The sequence below is a fragment of the Macadamia integrifolia genome, chromosome 7 (genome assembly GCF_013358625.1).
Source record: "Macadamia integrifolia cultivar HAES 741 chromosome 7, SCU_Mint_v3, whole genome shotgun sequence".
NCBI lineage: Eukaryota > Viridiplantae > Streptophyta > Magnoliopsida > Proteales > Proteaceae > Macadamia > Macadamia integrifolia.
In genome coordinates, this window is record NC_056563.1 from 16,047,745 (window position 1) to 16,065,340 (window position 17,596).

Here is a 17,596-nt window from a genome sequence, read left to right on the forward strand (position 1 = left end):
GGTGGTACCGGTGTCGTGATTGTCATATGTATGTTACATTCATGAATTGATTATGTGCATTAGAGTTAGTTGTCGTCGCAGGTTACACTTTGTGGCCAAGGTCTCGCTGGTATCGTGTACTCTGGGACTGCATTTGGATGTGGATACACTTCATGGCCGAGGTCTTGTCGGTGTTGCGTAGTCTATATTCAATTGCTATTTGCATGCTAGATTAGGTAAACGGTCATGGGTTACACTTTGTGGCCAAGGTCTTGCTAGTATCGTGACCCTTGAGACTATACTTGGAGATGGATTACACTTTGTGGCCGAATTCTCTCCGGTATTGTGTAATCCATACTAACTGTATCATTATGAAGGCATGTAGTATATATATGGTTAGGTATCACTCCATATGCTACGCACCCTTGCCAACAAGGGTTGAGGTATAACCCATTGTGGTATTTTTGATGTATCTTTCCAAAGTGCCACTCCTGCGGTACGATGTGATTGTTGTCGGAGGCAAGAACCTGTCTGATGTGGCCAATGTATTACCGGTGTTGTGACTGCCAGGATGGGGTTATCAGGGTTTTTTGGGTGACCTATGGACGTATACGGCGACCGACAGGCTTCTAATCATAGCTAGGGTTTGTATCACTACGTAGTCGATGTCGTTTTCGAGACGAGGGATACAACCTAATGCGCTGTAGTAGCATTTACCAGACTTAGTTTGTATTATTAGGTGGAAAATAAACAAATGAACTGCATCACGAGCATCACGGACTATGTGTTTAATTTTTGTAATCATGCATCATAAATTACTACTACTATTATCTTTGTTGGATGTGCTTGACCTCACCCTTCACTGAGCGAGTTGGAAAGCTCACCCTATGCATACACCCCTTTTTAGATGATGATGTAGGTACCATGTTGCCAAAGGCTGGTGACCCAGTATCTTCTGGGTCAGAGTATGGTGTGAGCAATCGGTGGATGCCCGAAGCGGGAGAGCACAATCAGGACTGTGCTTACGTCGCACCATGAGATTGTACATCATACTGTGATATTTTTGGGTATAACTGTGGGTTGTATATTGTTTTGAGATTATATTATATGTCATGGATGAATGTAACAGAATACTTTGGTTATTGCTATTATATTATCATTAGATGTTTTTCCATCGTATTTATGATTCCGCTACTATACTCTGATTCTGCTGCTTATGTTGGTTCGTGGTGTGAGACTGTGAAAATGTTAAGGTACTGCTATCAGAGATCCTGGTAGGTTGTAAAACATGTACGTGTCTTACTCACACCGTCGGTATTCCTAATGGCAAGTTAGGTCTACCGAGAATGGGGTGTGACAATAATTTAAATTGGTAAAGGGTAGAAACCCATTATTTTTCCAAACAACCCTTAGTTAACTTAAGTGACTACATAAATAGAAGTCCTTACCCATTCTTTTCATTCCTACCAAACTAAAAACAAGAGAAGGGAGAAAGGAGAAGAAGAAGAAGAAGGGGAAGAGCAAGGAAGGAGGAAGAAGAGGGGAGCAAAGGAAGCATCAACCCATTTAAGGTAAACCATCGCTCTCTCTCCCTACCTTCTAGGAAGTCGCCTTTCTCACTCTTCTATTTCCACTCTTTCTTAAGCTAGGTAAGAGAAACCCCAACCAATTCTCACCTCCCCACTCACTAAAACTACTAATTGGGAGGGGGATTTGATTTTGGGGGCTTGCTTTATCAAGATCAATGGTTCCATTTGAACTTATGAGCCTTCCTTTAGGAAATCCCCACTTTAAACCTCAATTTAGGCAACACAACCTAGAAATGGGGAAATTTCCTAAACCCCACCTTCCCTCTTGTCAAGGCTACAACTTGGGAGAGGGGTTTAGTGTAGGAGGCTTAGGGGGTGTTTGGATTGGTAAATCAAATAGTGCATGTATCGGATATGGATGTCAATCTTTTGATAGACATTCTTCTTAATTATGTTTCTTGCTAAAAAACTGTTTGGTTGCCTTGAGTCTGGTACATGTTTCTTGTTGGAAAACTGTTTGGTTATCCTAAATCTATGTAGTGATTCTTACTGTAAAAATGTTTGGTTATCCTAAATCTGTGTAGTGATTCATTGGAAGCAGATGCCTCTCTTATGAGGGTCATCTTAGTGGAACCAAACAACCCAAAAAATTAAGAATTATCATTCTAAATAATGTCATCCTGAGGATTTATCGAACCAAACAACCCCTTATCCTAGCAAGATTGATGGATCAATTTGAGTCTATGAACTCTCCTTCATGATTTTCCCACTTAAAATCCCTAATTTAGGTAACTAAACCCTAGAAATGGTGGATTTTTCCCAAACCATCTACATCCCACCATTCAAACCAAAATTGATTTGGGAAAAATGAAATTAAACATATGTATCGTGGATTGGGGTGACCACATAGGCCATTGGTAGTCACCACCTACACCCTCAACCGAAATTCTCAAATTTAGCTTAGTCACGACTTGAACTTTGGGGAATTTGGGTGCATTGTGTAAACCCATATTAACTAACCCATTGATTAAAATTAATCTAAGTTAAATGAGGTGGGTGAACATCCCCCACATATAAATCACCCCTATAGTTATAAAACCCCAAATATGAGAATGATTCCAAGAAAAGAGAAATATGAAATTAAGCTAGAACATATGCCTAGGGTCTCATTTCTCTATGGTTGATTTATTTTCTTAAAAATCTTATGTATCCTAGGAGTAGAACCAAAATGTGACGAGACAACATGGCGCGAGGCCATCAACTGTCCATCATCACCTAGGACTCAAGGTGAGGGGATTTGTGTGATTTTATTTTATGAAATATTTATGTTATGATGCATATGTGGATGAGCATGTTAATTGCATATTTTAAACTTGTTACTTGTGTTGGATGTGTATCTTGCATAATGCTAGGAGTTGTGAATGGAGTGTGTGTGTGACTGAGATATAGGGTAGCCAAAGGTTGGGTTCCGGCATTGCATGCCTATGATGAATGTGTGTGTGTTTGTTTGTTTGTTTGAATGTGTATTGTGGAGATTGGGGTGCAGGGTGGCCAAAGGTTGGTTCCGGCACTGCATGTCCATGGTGTGTGAGTGTGGGGTACTGGGTAGCTGAAGGTTGGTTCTGACGTTGTATGCCCACGAGGTGTGTGAGCGTGATTGTAATGTAGTGTGACATGTTAGAATGCATTGGGCTAGGATAACTACTTTGATGCTACAACCCTTTCCAATAAAGATTTATGTATTGGCTAATCCTACTATCCAACAGACCGAGGTTGGGGATGATTTTCGATGACCGAGGTGGGGGGTACTGACATTGTGATAAACCATCACGCGATGTTAGATTCGGTGATGAGGTATATTATGGGGGATTATTAATAGGGGTTTACCAGGTACCGAAGTAGCCATGTAGGGACCAGTATGCTCCTGACTCGCAACTAGCTTGTATCCTTAGGGATCAATAACGGACATTCGTGACTGAGGATACCACCTATGTTGTAGTAGCATACCCATTATGGAGTTAGAATCTGTTGATTAGATATGTTTGTTAATAATCTGGATCATGGCATTGCATTCATATCGGTTTGGTTGGGCATTTACATTGTTTTATTTCATGATTTGTTATGGATGATTGTGTGCACCCCTTATTGTGCTTCGTGGAAGCTCTCTCCCGTTGTTGCCCCCTTTTTAGATGTGGATTCAGAGAAGCATTCAGAGATTGTGGCTGAGGAGCCGGCCATCTACAAAGGTGACCTCTAGGACAAGGAGTTGGTTATACACGAGGATGACTGTGTATGCGATAATTGTGCTTTCGAAGCACACTGAGGATGAGGGTATCATCTTCCCTTTTTATTTTTGTTTACAGATCAGATGTAACCCTAGGGGCATAACTGTAATTAACATTTTGGTGCAAAAACATTTTGATGAATATGGTAAATATTATTAGACTTCACCAGTTATGTATATTTAAATATTATTATTATCTTGTGATCATAGAATTATTTCATAATTTTATGCACTTAAAGTACTGCATCGTAGATCCTGGATGGATTGTGGACATGTGTGCTTGTCCATGTCACCAGCCGTCAGGTGAGAGGAGGCGGGGTGTGATAACTTGAGGCCATTTGGTTCATTTTAATGAATAGTTGATGGTATTGGTCGTAGGGCCACAAATTCGGAGGAAGAAGTACTTTAATTGGGTTGGTGAATTGCTTGGCAGCTTCCGAGGTTAATTTTGTATTGCACTGGAAGGTCTTTTCCCATAAATTTAAGTCCCTATTAGAGGGTTCAATTGTTCAGATCAAGGTCTGTGTCTCATGAGAATTACTGGGGGATGCATAGATCGATTCCAGAGGAGCTGAAGGCACTAGGCTGGAAAAAATCGTTCAACCAGGGATTGGCTTAATTGTTCCAAAGGCGAGGAAGCGTGATAAACTGTAAATCTTTACTTATCTGAGTTTGGAAGACAGACGGGGCAACGAGGGTAGCTTCAGCCAAAAAGAACAAAGATGACTCGTATCTTAGTTCATCATGGGTCCTCTGGTTCTTCATCAAACCCTTGTCATTCGTCCTTGCCTTGTAGCTCATCTTCAGCTCTTACACAGTAGTTCTTCACACCACAGCTTCCTTCAGGCATTAAGAAGAGGAATAGGATGAAGAAGTGCAGGAACTCGTGGCTTTAGATGATCTTCTGCACCTTTGTGGAAGTGGAGATGATAATAAGTCAGTGAAAGCTATGAGTCATTACCTGAAAGCATTCAGGGTGATCAAAATGTAAACGCTTCTGATGAATTTTCTGATAAGGAGAAAACTAGTGATGAGGATGCTGTGGATTTCGGGGTTGTGATGAGTGATGAATGAGTTGGGTGGCCTGCGGATTACAGAGAGCCTCGAGTTAGATAAAAATCAAGGATCGAGTGGTGGTTCTTCCCAGGTAGTCTCTAGTTGCTCCTATCCCCCTCCTCCTCCTCCTCCTCCTCCTGTCCCTCCACCTAAGCCCCTGGTGGTACACACGAGTTCAAGGTGAACTATTTTAGGAAATTCAAATACTGGTCAGACTGGTTCTTCTAGAAGAGCAGTGGCCTGGTCTGTTGCCACTCGAACTTCCCCATCTGGTTCATGTCCTTCTTTCTCTGAGGTCCTATTGTGAAGGGTATTAGGGAAATGCCCACACTCCTATAGTTGGTTTTGATGATAAAAAACATATAAAGGTACTTCACAATTTGCCTTCAATTATTGTTTTTTAGTGACTTCATATCAAAGATCGAATTTGATGAATGAAAGGAAGAAATGAAGATTGAAGTCATCAAATGAGGAGTATCAACAAGTTGGTATCAATACTTGAAGAAGGTATCAGAAGAATTCAAGCTTCAAGATGTCAAGACCTGAAGGTCGAAGACTTGGAATTGCAAACAAAAAGAAAAGAAGATGAAGTGCCAAAGAGTGGAAGGTTCAAGTGAAGAAGAAGACCACTATGATAGATTGGTTATTTTTAATGTAATTTGTAACTTCCACATATATATATGCACTCACCACATACATGTGCATTGCATCATACATATATCTATGCACTCACCACATGCATATGCATTGCATCATACTAGAATGACCATAAAACATACCTTGACCAAGTATGGAAAGTCTCTAAGTGGTGAGGAACATATTAGGAAAAATGTGTTCTAGTGAAATTCTGCGAAGACCACATTAACCTGACTCAAGGGCATTTTGGATAATATTAGATTCTGTATCAGGAGATAAAACCTTCGTAGAAGTTGTAGGAAATTGAGTCACAATTTCAACTCAACTGATTTTAGGTCAATCCAATGTCGGATCGAAAAGTTATGATTAAAACACTGACAACTAGTCAGTATGACAGCATTCTGTCAAAACAGAGTCTGTCATGTTAGCGGTCGATCGGCTAGAAGCCCCGATCGATCGAAACTGTCTGAGACCATAGCCGATAGACTGAAAAAAAGTCCCGATCGACCGGTGACTGCTTGGAAGTGCCTCAACAGCTATATTTTGCCTCAACGGCTCTTGGTGGTCGACCGGCTACCGATGGTGGTCGACTGGTGGACCCAGAATATGACCGTTTAAGTGAGATTTACTGCCTAAAATACTCTTCTAAGCTCACCTAAAAATACCTCTAATGCTACTTATTAATTAATAATTAATCTCAACTTTGGAGAAGCATTATTTGAGCATTAGAAGTGATAATTGGTCTACACCATCTCTTGAGTTCAAATTCTTCATTTTACATTCAAGAGGAACTCAAGACCATTTACAAGTCTTCATCTACATCTTGGCCTTTATATTACACGCATCAATAAGACTTCAAAAAGTGCATTCATTCTATCATCATTGTATATTTCATTTGCACCACACCGGAGGTAATCCTCTTTTATTCCACTTCTCCAAACAAGAAAATTATTTCCACAAATAAAATTCTTAAATCTACATTTTCAAAAGAAGTTTTCTCAATTGAAGTATGGAGGCCTAGATGCATCCATTCCTTTAGGTGGTCGATTAAATATGATCATAGTCTTTGACTCACTTTAAGACAAATTAGTCTTATATATTGAGCTCCCGCTCTTATACCAATTAAAATAACCTAGAGGGGGGTGAATAGGTTATACTAGTGAAAATTTTAACTATTTTCGATGTATAGATCCCAAGTGTGATTACAAATTAAAAACAATATGAAATAAGTAAAATAGGCACAATCAAACAACACAAGATTTATAGTGGTTCGACTCAATCCAAGTCTAGTCCACTCTTTACAAGAATCATTTTGTAAGGTATACCACTAGATCTCCCTTTTAGTATGATAGGTAGGGAAGAAAAACCTTTACAATGTTTTTTACGGATAAGAGTATCTTTACAAACCCCTTTTACAGGCAGAGAGGCACCTTTACAATCTCATTTACAGGTAGAGAGGCACCTTACAATCTCCTTTAAGGTAAAAAGGCACCTTACACTCTTTTAGGGATAAGAAGATCCTTACAATCTCTTATGTATGAGAGGGTCCTTATACAAGCCCAAGTACAATTTAGACTTAATGTAAAGTAGAAAATGGAGAAGTGGAATAAAAGTGGATTACCTCCGGTGTGGTGCAAATGAAATATGAATGATGATAGAATTAATGCACTTTTTGAAGTCTTCTTGATGCTTGTAATATAAATTCCAAGATGGTCTTGAGTTCCTCTTGAATGTAAAATGAAGAATTTGAATTATCTAAATAATGAGATTGAGAACTTACCTCTCATTCTTTGTCTCCATGAACCATTAAGGCGAGGTCTGTGACTTCTTCATCGGAGTCACTTTCATCTTCATCCGATGAGACTTTCTTATCATTTTCTTCTTCGCATACTTCATCCAATTCTTTGGATGCTTTGAAACCAATGAATTTGGGATATGCTTTCTTGAATTCTTCATGGAGATCATTTTCATGGGTAAGAAGTGAGCCCATTAATTCATATAGACTTATCTTGTTCAAGTCTTGGGTTTCATTGATAGCAGTCATCTTTGGTTTTCACTTGGTAAGTAGTGATCTAAGAATTTTTCTGGCCATCTCAGAGTTGGTGTGAGTCTTACCAAGTCCTTTCAAGGAATTTACAATATTAGCAAATCTAATAAACATGTCAGAAATATTTTCATATTTATGCATTTGAAATAATTCATATTCTTGTATAAGCATGTCTACTTTTCTTTCTCTTACCTCTAGAGTACCTTCATGTGTTACTACAAGTGTGTCCTAAATTTCTTTGGCATTTTCACACATACTTACTCTATTAAATTCTTCCTGATTTAAAGCACATTGGAGATAGGTGAGAGCCCTGAAATTGTATTGAAGAAGTACTAGATCATCGGCTGTCAATTCTGATTCATCCTTTGGCGCCATATTTCCATTTACAATTTTGGTGATGACATATGGTCCTCTTTCTATAGTTCTCCAAACAAGAAAATTATATCCATAAATAAAATTCTTAAATCTATATTTCCAGAAGAAGAATTTTTCTCCATTGAAGTATGGAGGCCTAAATGCATCCATTCCTTCAGGTGGTCGATTAAATGTGATCATGGTCTTTGACTCATTTTAAGACAAATTAGTCTTATATATTGAGCTCCCGCTCTGATACCAATTGAAATAACTAAGAGGGGGAGTGATTAGGTTATACTAGAGGAAATTTTAACTCTTTTCGGTGTATAGGTCCCAAGTGTGATTGTAAATTAAAAACGATGCAGAATAAGTAAAATAGGCACAATCACACAACAGAAGATTTATAATGGTTCGACTCAATCTGAGTCTAGTCTACTCCCTACAAGAATCCTCTTTTAAGGTATTTCACTAGTTCTCCCTTTCAGTACGGTAGGTAGGGAAGAAAATATTTACAATATTTTTATGGATAAGAGTATCCTTACAAATCCCCTTTACAGGCAGATAGGAGCCTTTACAATCTCCTTTGCAGGTAGAGAGGCACCTTACACTCTTTTAAGGATAAGAGGATTTTTACAATCTTTTAAGGATGAGAGGGTCCTTATACAAACCTAAGTACAGTCTAGACTTACTGTAAAATAAAAATGGAGAAGTGGAATAAAAGAGGATTACCTCCGGTGTGGTGCAAATGAAATATACAATGATGATAGAATGAATACACTTTTTGAAGTCTTTTTTATGCTTATAATATAAATTCCAAGATGTAGATGAAGACTTGTAGATGGTCTTGAGTTCCTCTTGAATGTAAAATGAAGAATTTGAACTCAAGAGATGGTGTAGACCAATTCTCACTTCTATTACTCAAATAATGCTTCTCCAAAGTTGAGATTCATTATTAATTAAGGAGTAACATTAGAGGTATTTGTAGGTGAGCTTAGGAGAACATTTTAGATAGTAAATCTCACTTAAACGGTCATATTCTGGGTCTACCGCTCGACCGTTATCAATAGCCGAACTGCCAAGAGCCGTTGAGGCAAAATATAACCATTGGGGCACTTCCAGACAGTCACCAGTCGACTGAGACTTTTTTCGATCGATCGGCTATGGTCTTGGACAGTTCCAGTTGACCGGGGCTTCCAGCCGGTCGACTGCCAACATGACAGACTCTGTTTTGACAGAATGCTGTCATATTGACCAGCTATCAGTGTTTTGATCATACATGACAGACTCTGTTTTGACCAGCTGTCATATTTAAATACTTCCTATAATGAATCTAATGATGATGTTCTTCAACAAGCTTTTGGAGCTTTATATGAAGAAATTTTAAAACTTGTGACTAAAAAGTCTAATTTGGAAAAGGAGGTTCTTTCTCTCAACAAGAGGATAGAATCCTTGACATCTAAAATGTACGAACTTGAGGAGGATAACTCAAAGTTAACTACCATATTTCATACATTTACTAAAGGTCAAAAGACTTGGATACATTATTAGGGTCCCAATGCAAAAGTCCTTAAGACAAAGAAGGACTTGGCTATGATGGTGGAACCTCACCTCAAGGGAAAGAAAAAGAAAATGTAGTTTCTCCAAAGAGAAGAAATCTCCATTATAACCAAAGGCATGTTCCAAAAAGGAATAACATCCATTATGCATATTATTACACTCCCTCCAAGATGCATGATAGACCTCAAAGGAATTTCAAATCTCAAAGGGATTTTAGACCACATACTCCCTATTGGCCACAAACACATCAAAGGTCTTATCCAATTTATAGACCATATAAGACTCAAAAAGGTTTTAAATCTTACAGGCCACCTGCACATTATGAAATATATGATTCACAAAGGGCGTACACACCATTTAGACCTCACACACCAAAAAGGGTTTCGAAATTGAAGGGATATTTTGATTGTAACATGGATAGACCCATGAGATTATGGGGATCAATATATGCTTGATTCTATTGGCTTAAAGAGCCAAAGTAAAAGATGGATGATGCATTGATGGTTGTTTTGGTATCATTAGAGAAGGGATGAAATATCCTTCTCCAAAAGCTTCTCTGATAGATATATTTGCTGGAAAATTTGAAACACTAGAATGTTTGTCAAAATTGGCAATGATTGGCATTATCAACCATCTTAGAATTTTTAATGGTCTATCATGCTTGAATGTATGTTAGCTTCATTAACATCTATTGCATATTTTTAGGGGGAGCTTCACCTTAATATTCGTTATTTGAATGCATTTTTACATGATGCATATGCTTAGGGGGAGCATGTCTTAGTCTTGACTACATGCTTTTTTTTTCCCTCTTAAGCATACACTTGGGGGGGCTATTTTACCCACACTCCTTGTCAAGGTTAAAATGGGGGAAAGACAATATAGAGATTTTTAATGCCCCACTTTTTACTGTTGACAAAGGGAGAGAAATTTTAAAATAATTCTCCAATTTATTGATAATTGATTATTTATTTTATTTGAGAATCATTTGTTTGTCATCATCAAAAAGGGGGAGATTGTTAGGAATATGCCCACACTCCTATAGTTGGTTTTGATGATAACAAACATATAAAGGTATTTCATAATTTTCCTTCAAGTATTGTTTTGTAGAGACTTCATATCAAAGATCGAATTTGATGAATGAAAGGAAGAAATGAAGATTGAAGTCATCAAATGAGGAGTATCAACAAGTTGGTATCAATACTTGAAGAAGGTATCATAAGAATTCAAGCTTCAAGATGTCAAGACCTGAAGGTCGAAGACTTGGAATTGCAAACAAAAAGAAAAGAAGATGAAGTGCCAAAGAGTGAAAGGTTCAAGTGAAGAAGAAGACCACTAGGATAGATTGGTCATTTTTAATGTAATTTGTAACTTCCACATATATATATATATGCACTCACCACATGCATGTGCATTGCATCATACTAGAATGACCATATAGCATACCTTGACCAAGTATGGAAAGTCTCTAAGTAGTGAGGAACATATTAGGAAAAATGTGTTCTAGTGAAATTCTACGAAGACCACATTAACCTGACTCAAGGGCATTTTGGATAATATTAGATTCTGTATCAGGAGATAAAACTTTAAGAGAAGTTGTAGGAAATTGAGTTATGATTTCAACTCAACTGATTTTAGGTCAATCCGATGTCGGATCGAAAAGTTATGATTAAAACACTGATAGTTGGTCAGTATGACAGCATTCTGTCAAAACAGAGTCTGTCATGTTGGCGGTCGATCGGCTAGAAGCCCCGATCGATCGGAACTGTCCAAGACCATAGCCGATAGACTGGAAAAAAGTCTCAGTTGACCGGTGGCTGCCTAAAAGTGTCCCAATGGCTATATTTTACCTCAACGGCTCTTGGCGGTCGACCGGTGGACCCAGAATATGACTGTTTAAGTGAGATTTACTGCCTAAAATATTCTCCTAAGCTCACCTACAAGTACCTCTAATTCTACTCATTAATTAACAAGTAATCTCAACTTTGGAGAAGCATTATTTGAGCATTAGAAGTGAGAATTGGTCCACACCATCTCTTGAGTTCAAATTCTTCATTTTACATTCAAGAGGAAATCAAGACCATCTACAAGTCTTCATCTACATCTTGGCATTTATATTACAAGCATTAAGAAGACTTCAAAAAGTGCATTCATTCTATCATTATTGTATATTTCATTTGCACCACATCGGAGGTAATCCTCTTTTATTCCACTTCTCCATTTTCTATTTACATTTAGTCTAGACTGTACTTAAGCTTGTGTAAGGATCCTCTCATCCTTAAGAGATTGTAAGGATCCTCTTATCCTTAAAAGAGTGTAAGGTGTCTCTCTACCTTAAAGGAGATTATCAGGTGCCTCTCTACCTGTAAAGGAGATTGTAAAGGCGCCTCTCTGCCTGTAAAGGGGATTTGTAAGGATACTCTTATCCATAAAATGATTGTAAAGGTTTTCTTCCCTACCTACCCTACTGAAAGGGAGAACTAGTGGAATACCTTACAAGAGGATTCTTGTAGGGAGTGGACTAGACTCAGATTGAGTCGAACCACTATAAATCTTGTGTTGTGTGATTGTGTCTATTTTACTTATTCCGCATCATTTTTAATTGGCAATCACATTTGGGACTTATACATCGAAAAGAGTTAAAATTTCTACTAGTATAACCTATTCACTCCCTCTAGGTTATTTCAAAGGGGAGGGTTACAATAGTGCATATGAACAGAGTTTTGGATCCTCCTATGATGATGCAGTAAGTGAAGGCTGCTTCTTACCTGGTTAGAGATTATTTAATTGAATGTTTTAATGCCACCTTGCATCTAGAATGTGGAAACTTGTATGTATTTTTCTGTTGATAAATTTTGTTGTGGTATAGATCAAGGCTCCTTTTAGGTTTAATTGAAATTTTGTAATTATGTAGCTTGCTTGGAGACCCTAGCCTGATGGTCAACATTGGATTTTCTTTTCTTGTGTCGTAGAAATTAATAGCTTACTAAATTAAGTATGAATACATCAACCCATTGTGTTTATTTCAAAAGAGACAGCGCCAGTTTGAGATTGATAGAAGACAAGCCAAGGGTTTAAAAGTTAGACGAATGATGGAGGATGGAAACTGCCTATTTTATGCTATTGCAGATCAAGTGTACGGGGACACCGAAGCATATGATTTAACTAGGCAAATGTGTATCGATTATATGGTATGCACATTTCCATATCAGCATTGTTGCTCCTATCCTTGCTCACAATGGTGGCGTTTTTACTGGAAAATCAATATCCACCCTAAGTTTAAACTCTTCTTTTGGAGACTGATCAATGTGAGACTACGCACAAAGGATATCTTATCTAAATGGATGGACATCGACCCCATGTGTGGGTTTTGTCTAAGCCATCATGAATCTCTACGGCACATTCTTTTTTATTGAAGAGTTTGGGCAGCTTGCCCATTAGGTTTCAAACCTGATCGCCTACAAGGCTTATCTTTTAATAAATTTGTCTTGTATAGCTTCAATTCGGGTGATATACCCAAGTCAGACTTGAAGAGGTTCCTTTCTATCTTTATGATTTATTGCTATTTCATTTGGAATCATAGAAACAATATTATGTTTGAGGGAATGAACCAGATTTTGATCATATTCTGAATCAAGCTAACTTTTGGATCACCAATGGAGTACTGTACAACAATCAATATTCACTGGTGGTATCTAATCAATGTGATAAATCTATCCCACTCCCAATCCATAAAAATATCCTAAAAGTCACAACCAAGTCGGATAAATATAAAAAAGTGAGTGCATGGGTTGTATGTTTTTTTTTTATCCAAGGTCAATGTTTCTTATGTCATGCTGATTATTTGTTGACAGGAGAAGATGGTGAAGGAGCAGTCATAGGAATGCTCAAGGGCATACGCTTGGCTAAAGAAAAGAATGTGAAGGTGGATGAAGTTTGGAGTGATCGAGATGAAATAGGATCAGTGATGCAATGGAACCTAAATACTATCCCTTTAATTAACTATAGTATTCTAATATCTCTACACAGTGAAATGGACAACTTCCCTTATAACCCATTTTTGTATCAAAAACTAATAATAGTATAATAGGGGAACTTAAGTCTGTAGCCTTAGATACTATGGAAGCCAAACAGTATATAGTTAGGTCGGATTTGTGCTGTATGAACTTTTAAGTCTTTAATATTTTTGCTTTCTTGATAAAAAAAAGAAGAGTTGGATCCTTTGTGCTTGCTTTTTTGCTATTTAGATTTGTTTTTGAATGTTTGTTATGACTATGCCTTGGAAGAATAAGTGCTTTATCATCATATAGGCTTCACTGTGTTACTATGGCATGAATCATAGTAGAATATGTAAATTCGAGGAGGATATGTAATCACATTTGGTTCGAGTAATATACCATTCATACGAGGGAGGAACTGATATTGCATAGATTTGCTACCATCATCTCTCGGAAATAAAGTTCTAATGACTTCAACCCAATGATCATTATGTAGTTAAAGTGTAGGGAGCTTTAATTGTTCTAGGAATTAGGATTTCAGATGTGTTTGGTAAAGGTTCTATTTTAGAAACGACGTTTCATGTCAAAACCATAATTTTTTGTTTGTGTTATTAGAGAACCATTTTTTGCCTCTAAAAGGGTGTTTGGTAAACAGTTTCAGAAATGGTTTCAGAATAGAAAAACATCAACTATGGCGTTTGGTGAAACCTGTTCTGGAACATTTTTTGTCTACATAATTAGACAAATGAATAGGCAGGGGATGGCTGTGAATCATCCAACTAATTCCATGCTTTTTCATGACGTGTAAAAACCATTCATATATAACCTATTAAATGGTGTTCCATACTTTATATGCAGGAGTGATACTGTCTTGATTGATGATTCCAATTTTCAATTCGAGAGAACTACATGGCTTGAAGTTGAACTAATAGTTCTTGTTTAGCAGCAACAATGGAGATAAGAAATCCCCTCAAATAGCTCTGGGGAATCCACCCTCAGACTTAAGGAGAATCCTTTCCCTTATTCTTGGTGAATCCATACTAAATTGACTAGCTGCAGAAGAATTTTATTGATCAAAACTTATGTTTACAGCAATAGAATCCTCAACTATATTTGTCGCAAGGATCATCAACCTTTGGTTGATTAGGTGGCAAGTACAAACTTTCCAAAAAATTACTCAGACCTGAATTAGTAACTAGCTTAGAAACAACTGGAAACTAATCTAATGGACCCACAATCAAACTTCAAAAACAAATCATCAATTGACACTCACAGATTGGAGCTGGGCAAATTCCAATTTTCAACATTTCATAAATGACATTCACAATAGTCTTCGAATTACGAAATACCAAATTTCAGTAACTGAAAAGCTTTTTGATGTTGTCTCACTCTCATCCTAACCTCAGCAATCTGATCAATATCTTCTGCAATTCAAGTCAAGTGTGATTAGAGACCAACAAAAGAAGGTACTCTAATGGCGAGATTGCTCCAAGAAAGGGATTTTTATTTCCCCCTTTAGGCTGCCCTGTTTATGTCCTAATTAGGGTCGTTTTTGTTCTCGCCATCCTCCGACTTTGAGCTTCTCCCATATATATTTGATGGTATCCAACTACTTCCCAATTTCAAAAGAACCCTCTCTCTCTAATGGAGGATGGTAGAGAAGCTCTAGTAAGAAAAACTAAGGTATTTGATACGCTCAAATTAGTCACTCAGTGAAGTAAGAACACATGGCATCTAAGGGAAGGACACGTAGCGCCCAACCGAGAGGTATCCACAATGACCATAACCCCAGAGACTAGGAAGAGAGGGAGACTAGAGCCCCCCTCAACTGATAGATGCCGCAAGGACTCTAACTACGTGCGAAGGAGGGGATACCCGGATAGGGAGTATTCTCTGCGAAGCAAGGAAGAGGTATCCTAGTAGGACTGGGAAAAGGGGTAGTCCTATAAGAGAGAACCCTAAAAGACAGAGCAGGTCAGTCGATACGCTTACACCATTACTCCTGGAAAAAAATTGTTCTGCCGGTCTCTAACTTGGGCATCGGAGGACTAATCCCAGAGACACCTTTGGGCCTCTGCCTTCTATGCTTGTGCAGGATCGGCTCAGCCTCATACAGATTTTCGGTAGTAATTGATTGGCGCCATCTGTGGGAACGACAGAGTAATGGTGGGGAAAACCTATAATCATAAGAAAACAAGAGTAGAGCCGAGTATGAATATAAATGAGGGAGAACCTTCAGAATCTCTCCCCCCCCCCTCAGTGGACATCGGTAAAGAACGAGGAAACAATGATTAGGAAGGGTCCACGAGGGACCAGCGCTTGATCAAACATTCGGTGCGTAGAGACAGTAATCCTCCACCCCCTCCTAGGGCACAAGATTATGTGACTAGGGAACAGTTCAATGCCCTTTAGGAGAAATATGAACGAATGGCCGAGATAATGAAGGAGGTCTCTAAGGCTGTCTCTCAGAAGACCGATGGGGCAGCACGAGGCTCCCATGTCTAGCCAAAATGAGTTCAAGACGAGGACTGGAGTAGCTCAGGGTCGATAAGGTCCGACCGAAATCCTCGAAACCCAGCAATAAGGGAAAGCCCCGCACCCAAAGAGAGGACCCGGTGTGCCACAAGGGCTAGGCATGAGGAACCACACCAAGGAGACGGTCAGAGACATGAAGACTCAGGGTTGAAATAGATGATCCTAGGCCTAAAGGATGAGATCCAAAAGGTAGTAGAAAACCAGACGAGAACTCGCAAGCTGGACCTCACTAATGACATGGCTCTAGCTGATGAGGTTATGAGGGATCCGCTCCCAGTTGGTTTTCGTCTGTGCCTTCAGCTCCGTAAGCTTCCGATCGTATTCCTGGAGGTGTGAAAAAAGATCGGCCTCTAGGTGCTTCATCTTCTCGAGGAGGACCGAACGTTCATTCTCAAGGGTAGACTTCTCACGTTCGGAAGCCTTGAGGTCTCAGGCCAAGGCCTCGGCCCAGATGGCCAGCTGACCCACTTGGTTCTAAGCCTGCGTAAGACATCGATGGTCAGAACATCATAATTATATTAAATAAGAGGCCAAGGGCCGAAGCTTACCCCCACCATAAAGATGTAGGCGCTAGTTATCATAGCTGTCGTCCCCTGGCATTGAGCTTCGACAGCATCTAGGGGAAGGCTGCCCTTCTGTACCAACTCCCCGGCTACACGCCTGATGGACAGAGTGTCGTCCTCCTTGACCGACCAACGGGGGATGAATTCAACCTTGGCTCGGACCTGGGTGACCCTCAGACTTCAGAAGTCGATCACCAGAGAAGTATCTCGGGCAAACAATATAGTATGGCCCGAAGTGGCGAGGCCTAGACTGCATCGATGCTAGGTCCTTCGACCCTAGCCCTCTTCTTGGAAGGGGAGCCTCAGAGGTGGGAGCCCCCTTCTTCTTCTCCTTCCTCTTTTGCTTCTGCTACTGCTGTGTGTCCCGTGCCCTAGCCTCCCTTATTTGGGTCTACCTCTATGCTGCAATGGCCTTAACTTCGGCCCTAGAGATTTGCACTGCAAAAGGACACGACGGAAGTTAGTACGCAATAAGAAGCTCCGATGCCAAATGTACTTGGACAGGCCTAAGACTCACCTGGGCTAAGCCCGAATCTGAACAAGTCGGTGTTCGACTTAAGACTGTCAGACTTAACAGGAGGACAAGTATCCTGATGCCTCGCCATCGCCATCGACTCCACATCTGTCCTAAGAAGGGTAGGAGCAGAAGAGTTCACTATCCTCAGATCGGGGATGTCCCAGACTATGTTGAAGGGCAACCCCTCTGATGACCTCACGAAGAAAAATTTATCCTTCCAGCCATGGATCGACGTGGGGTAACCATTCAGGAGTCGAAGGTCTTTCCAAGGGCTGAAGTAGTACCAGCCCGAAAGCCCTTTACTGGCCTAGAGGAGGAAGTAATTAACGAAGAGGGGGAGGGTAAGGAGCCTTTGATGCCTGGACAAGAGGATAAAAAAATTTAGCATCTACCGCCATCCGTTCGACGTCAACTGGGTTAGACAAATCCTGTAGTGCCGAAACACTCGGGCAAAAAAGGGGTGGAAAGGAAGCCGAAGGCTGACCTTGAAAGCCTCCTTGTATAAGCACATCTCTTTAGGGTTCCGATAGCTAGCTCAGTCTGT

The 17,596-nt window shown here is 39.5% G+C and overlaps 1 pseudogene; it reads left to right on the plus strand.

The window, feature by feature from the left end:
- Positions 1 to 4,514: 4,514 nt before the first annotated feature.
- On the plus strand, positions 4,515 to 13,320 carry LOC122084772 (annotated as a pseudogene).
- Positions 13,321 to 17,596: the final 4,276 nt, after the last annotated feature.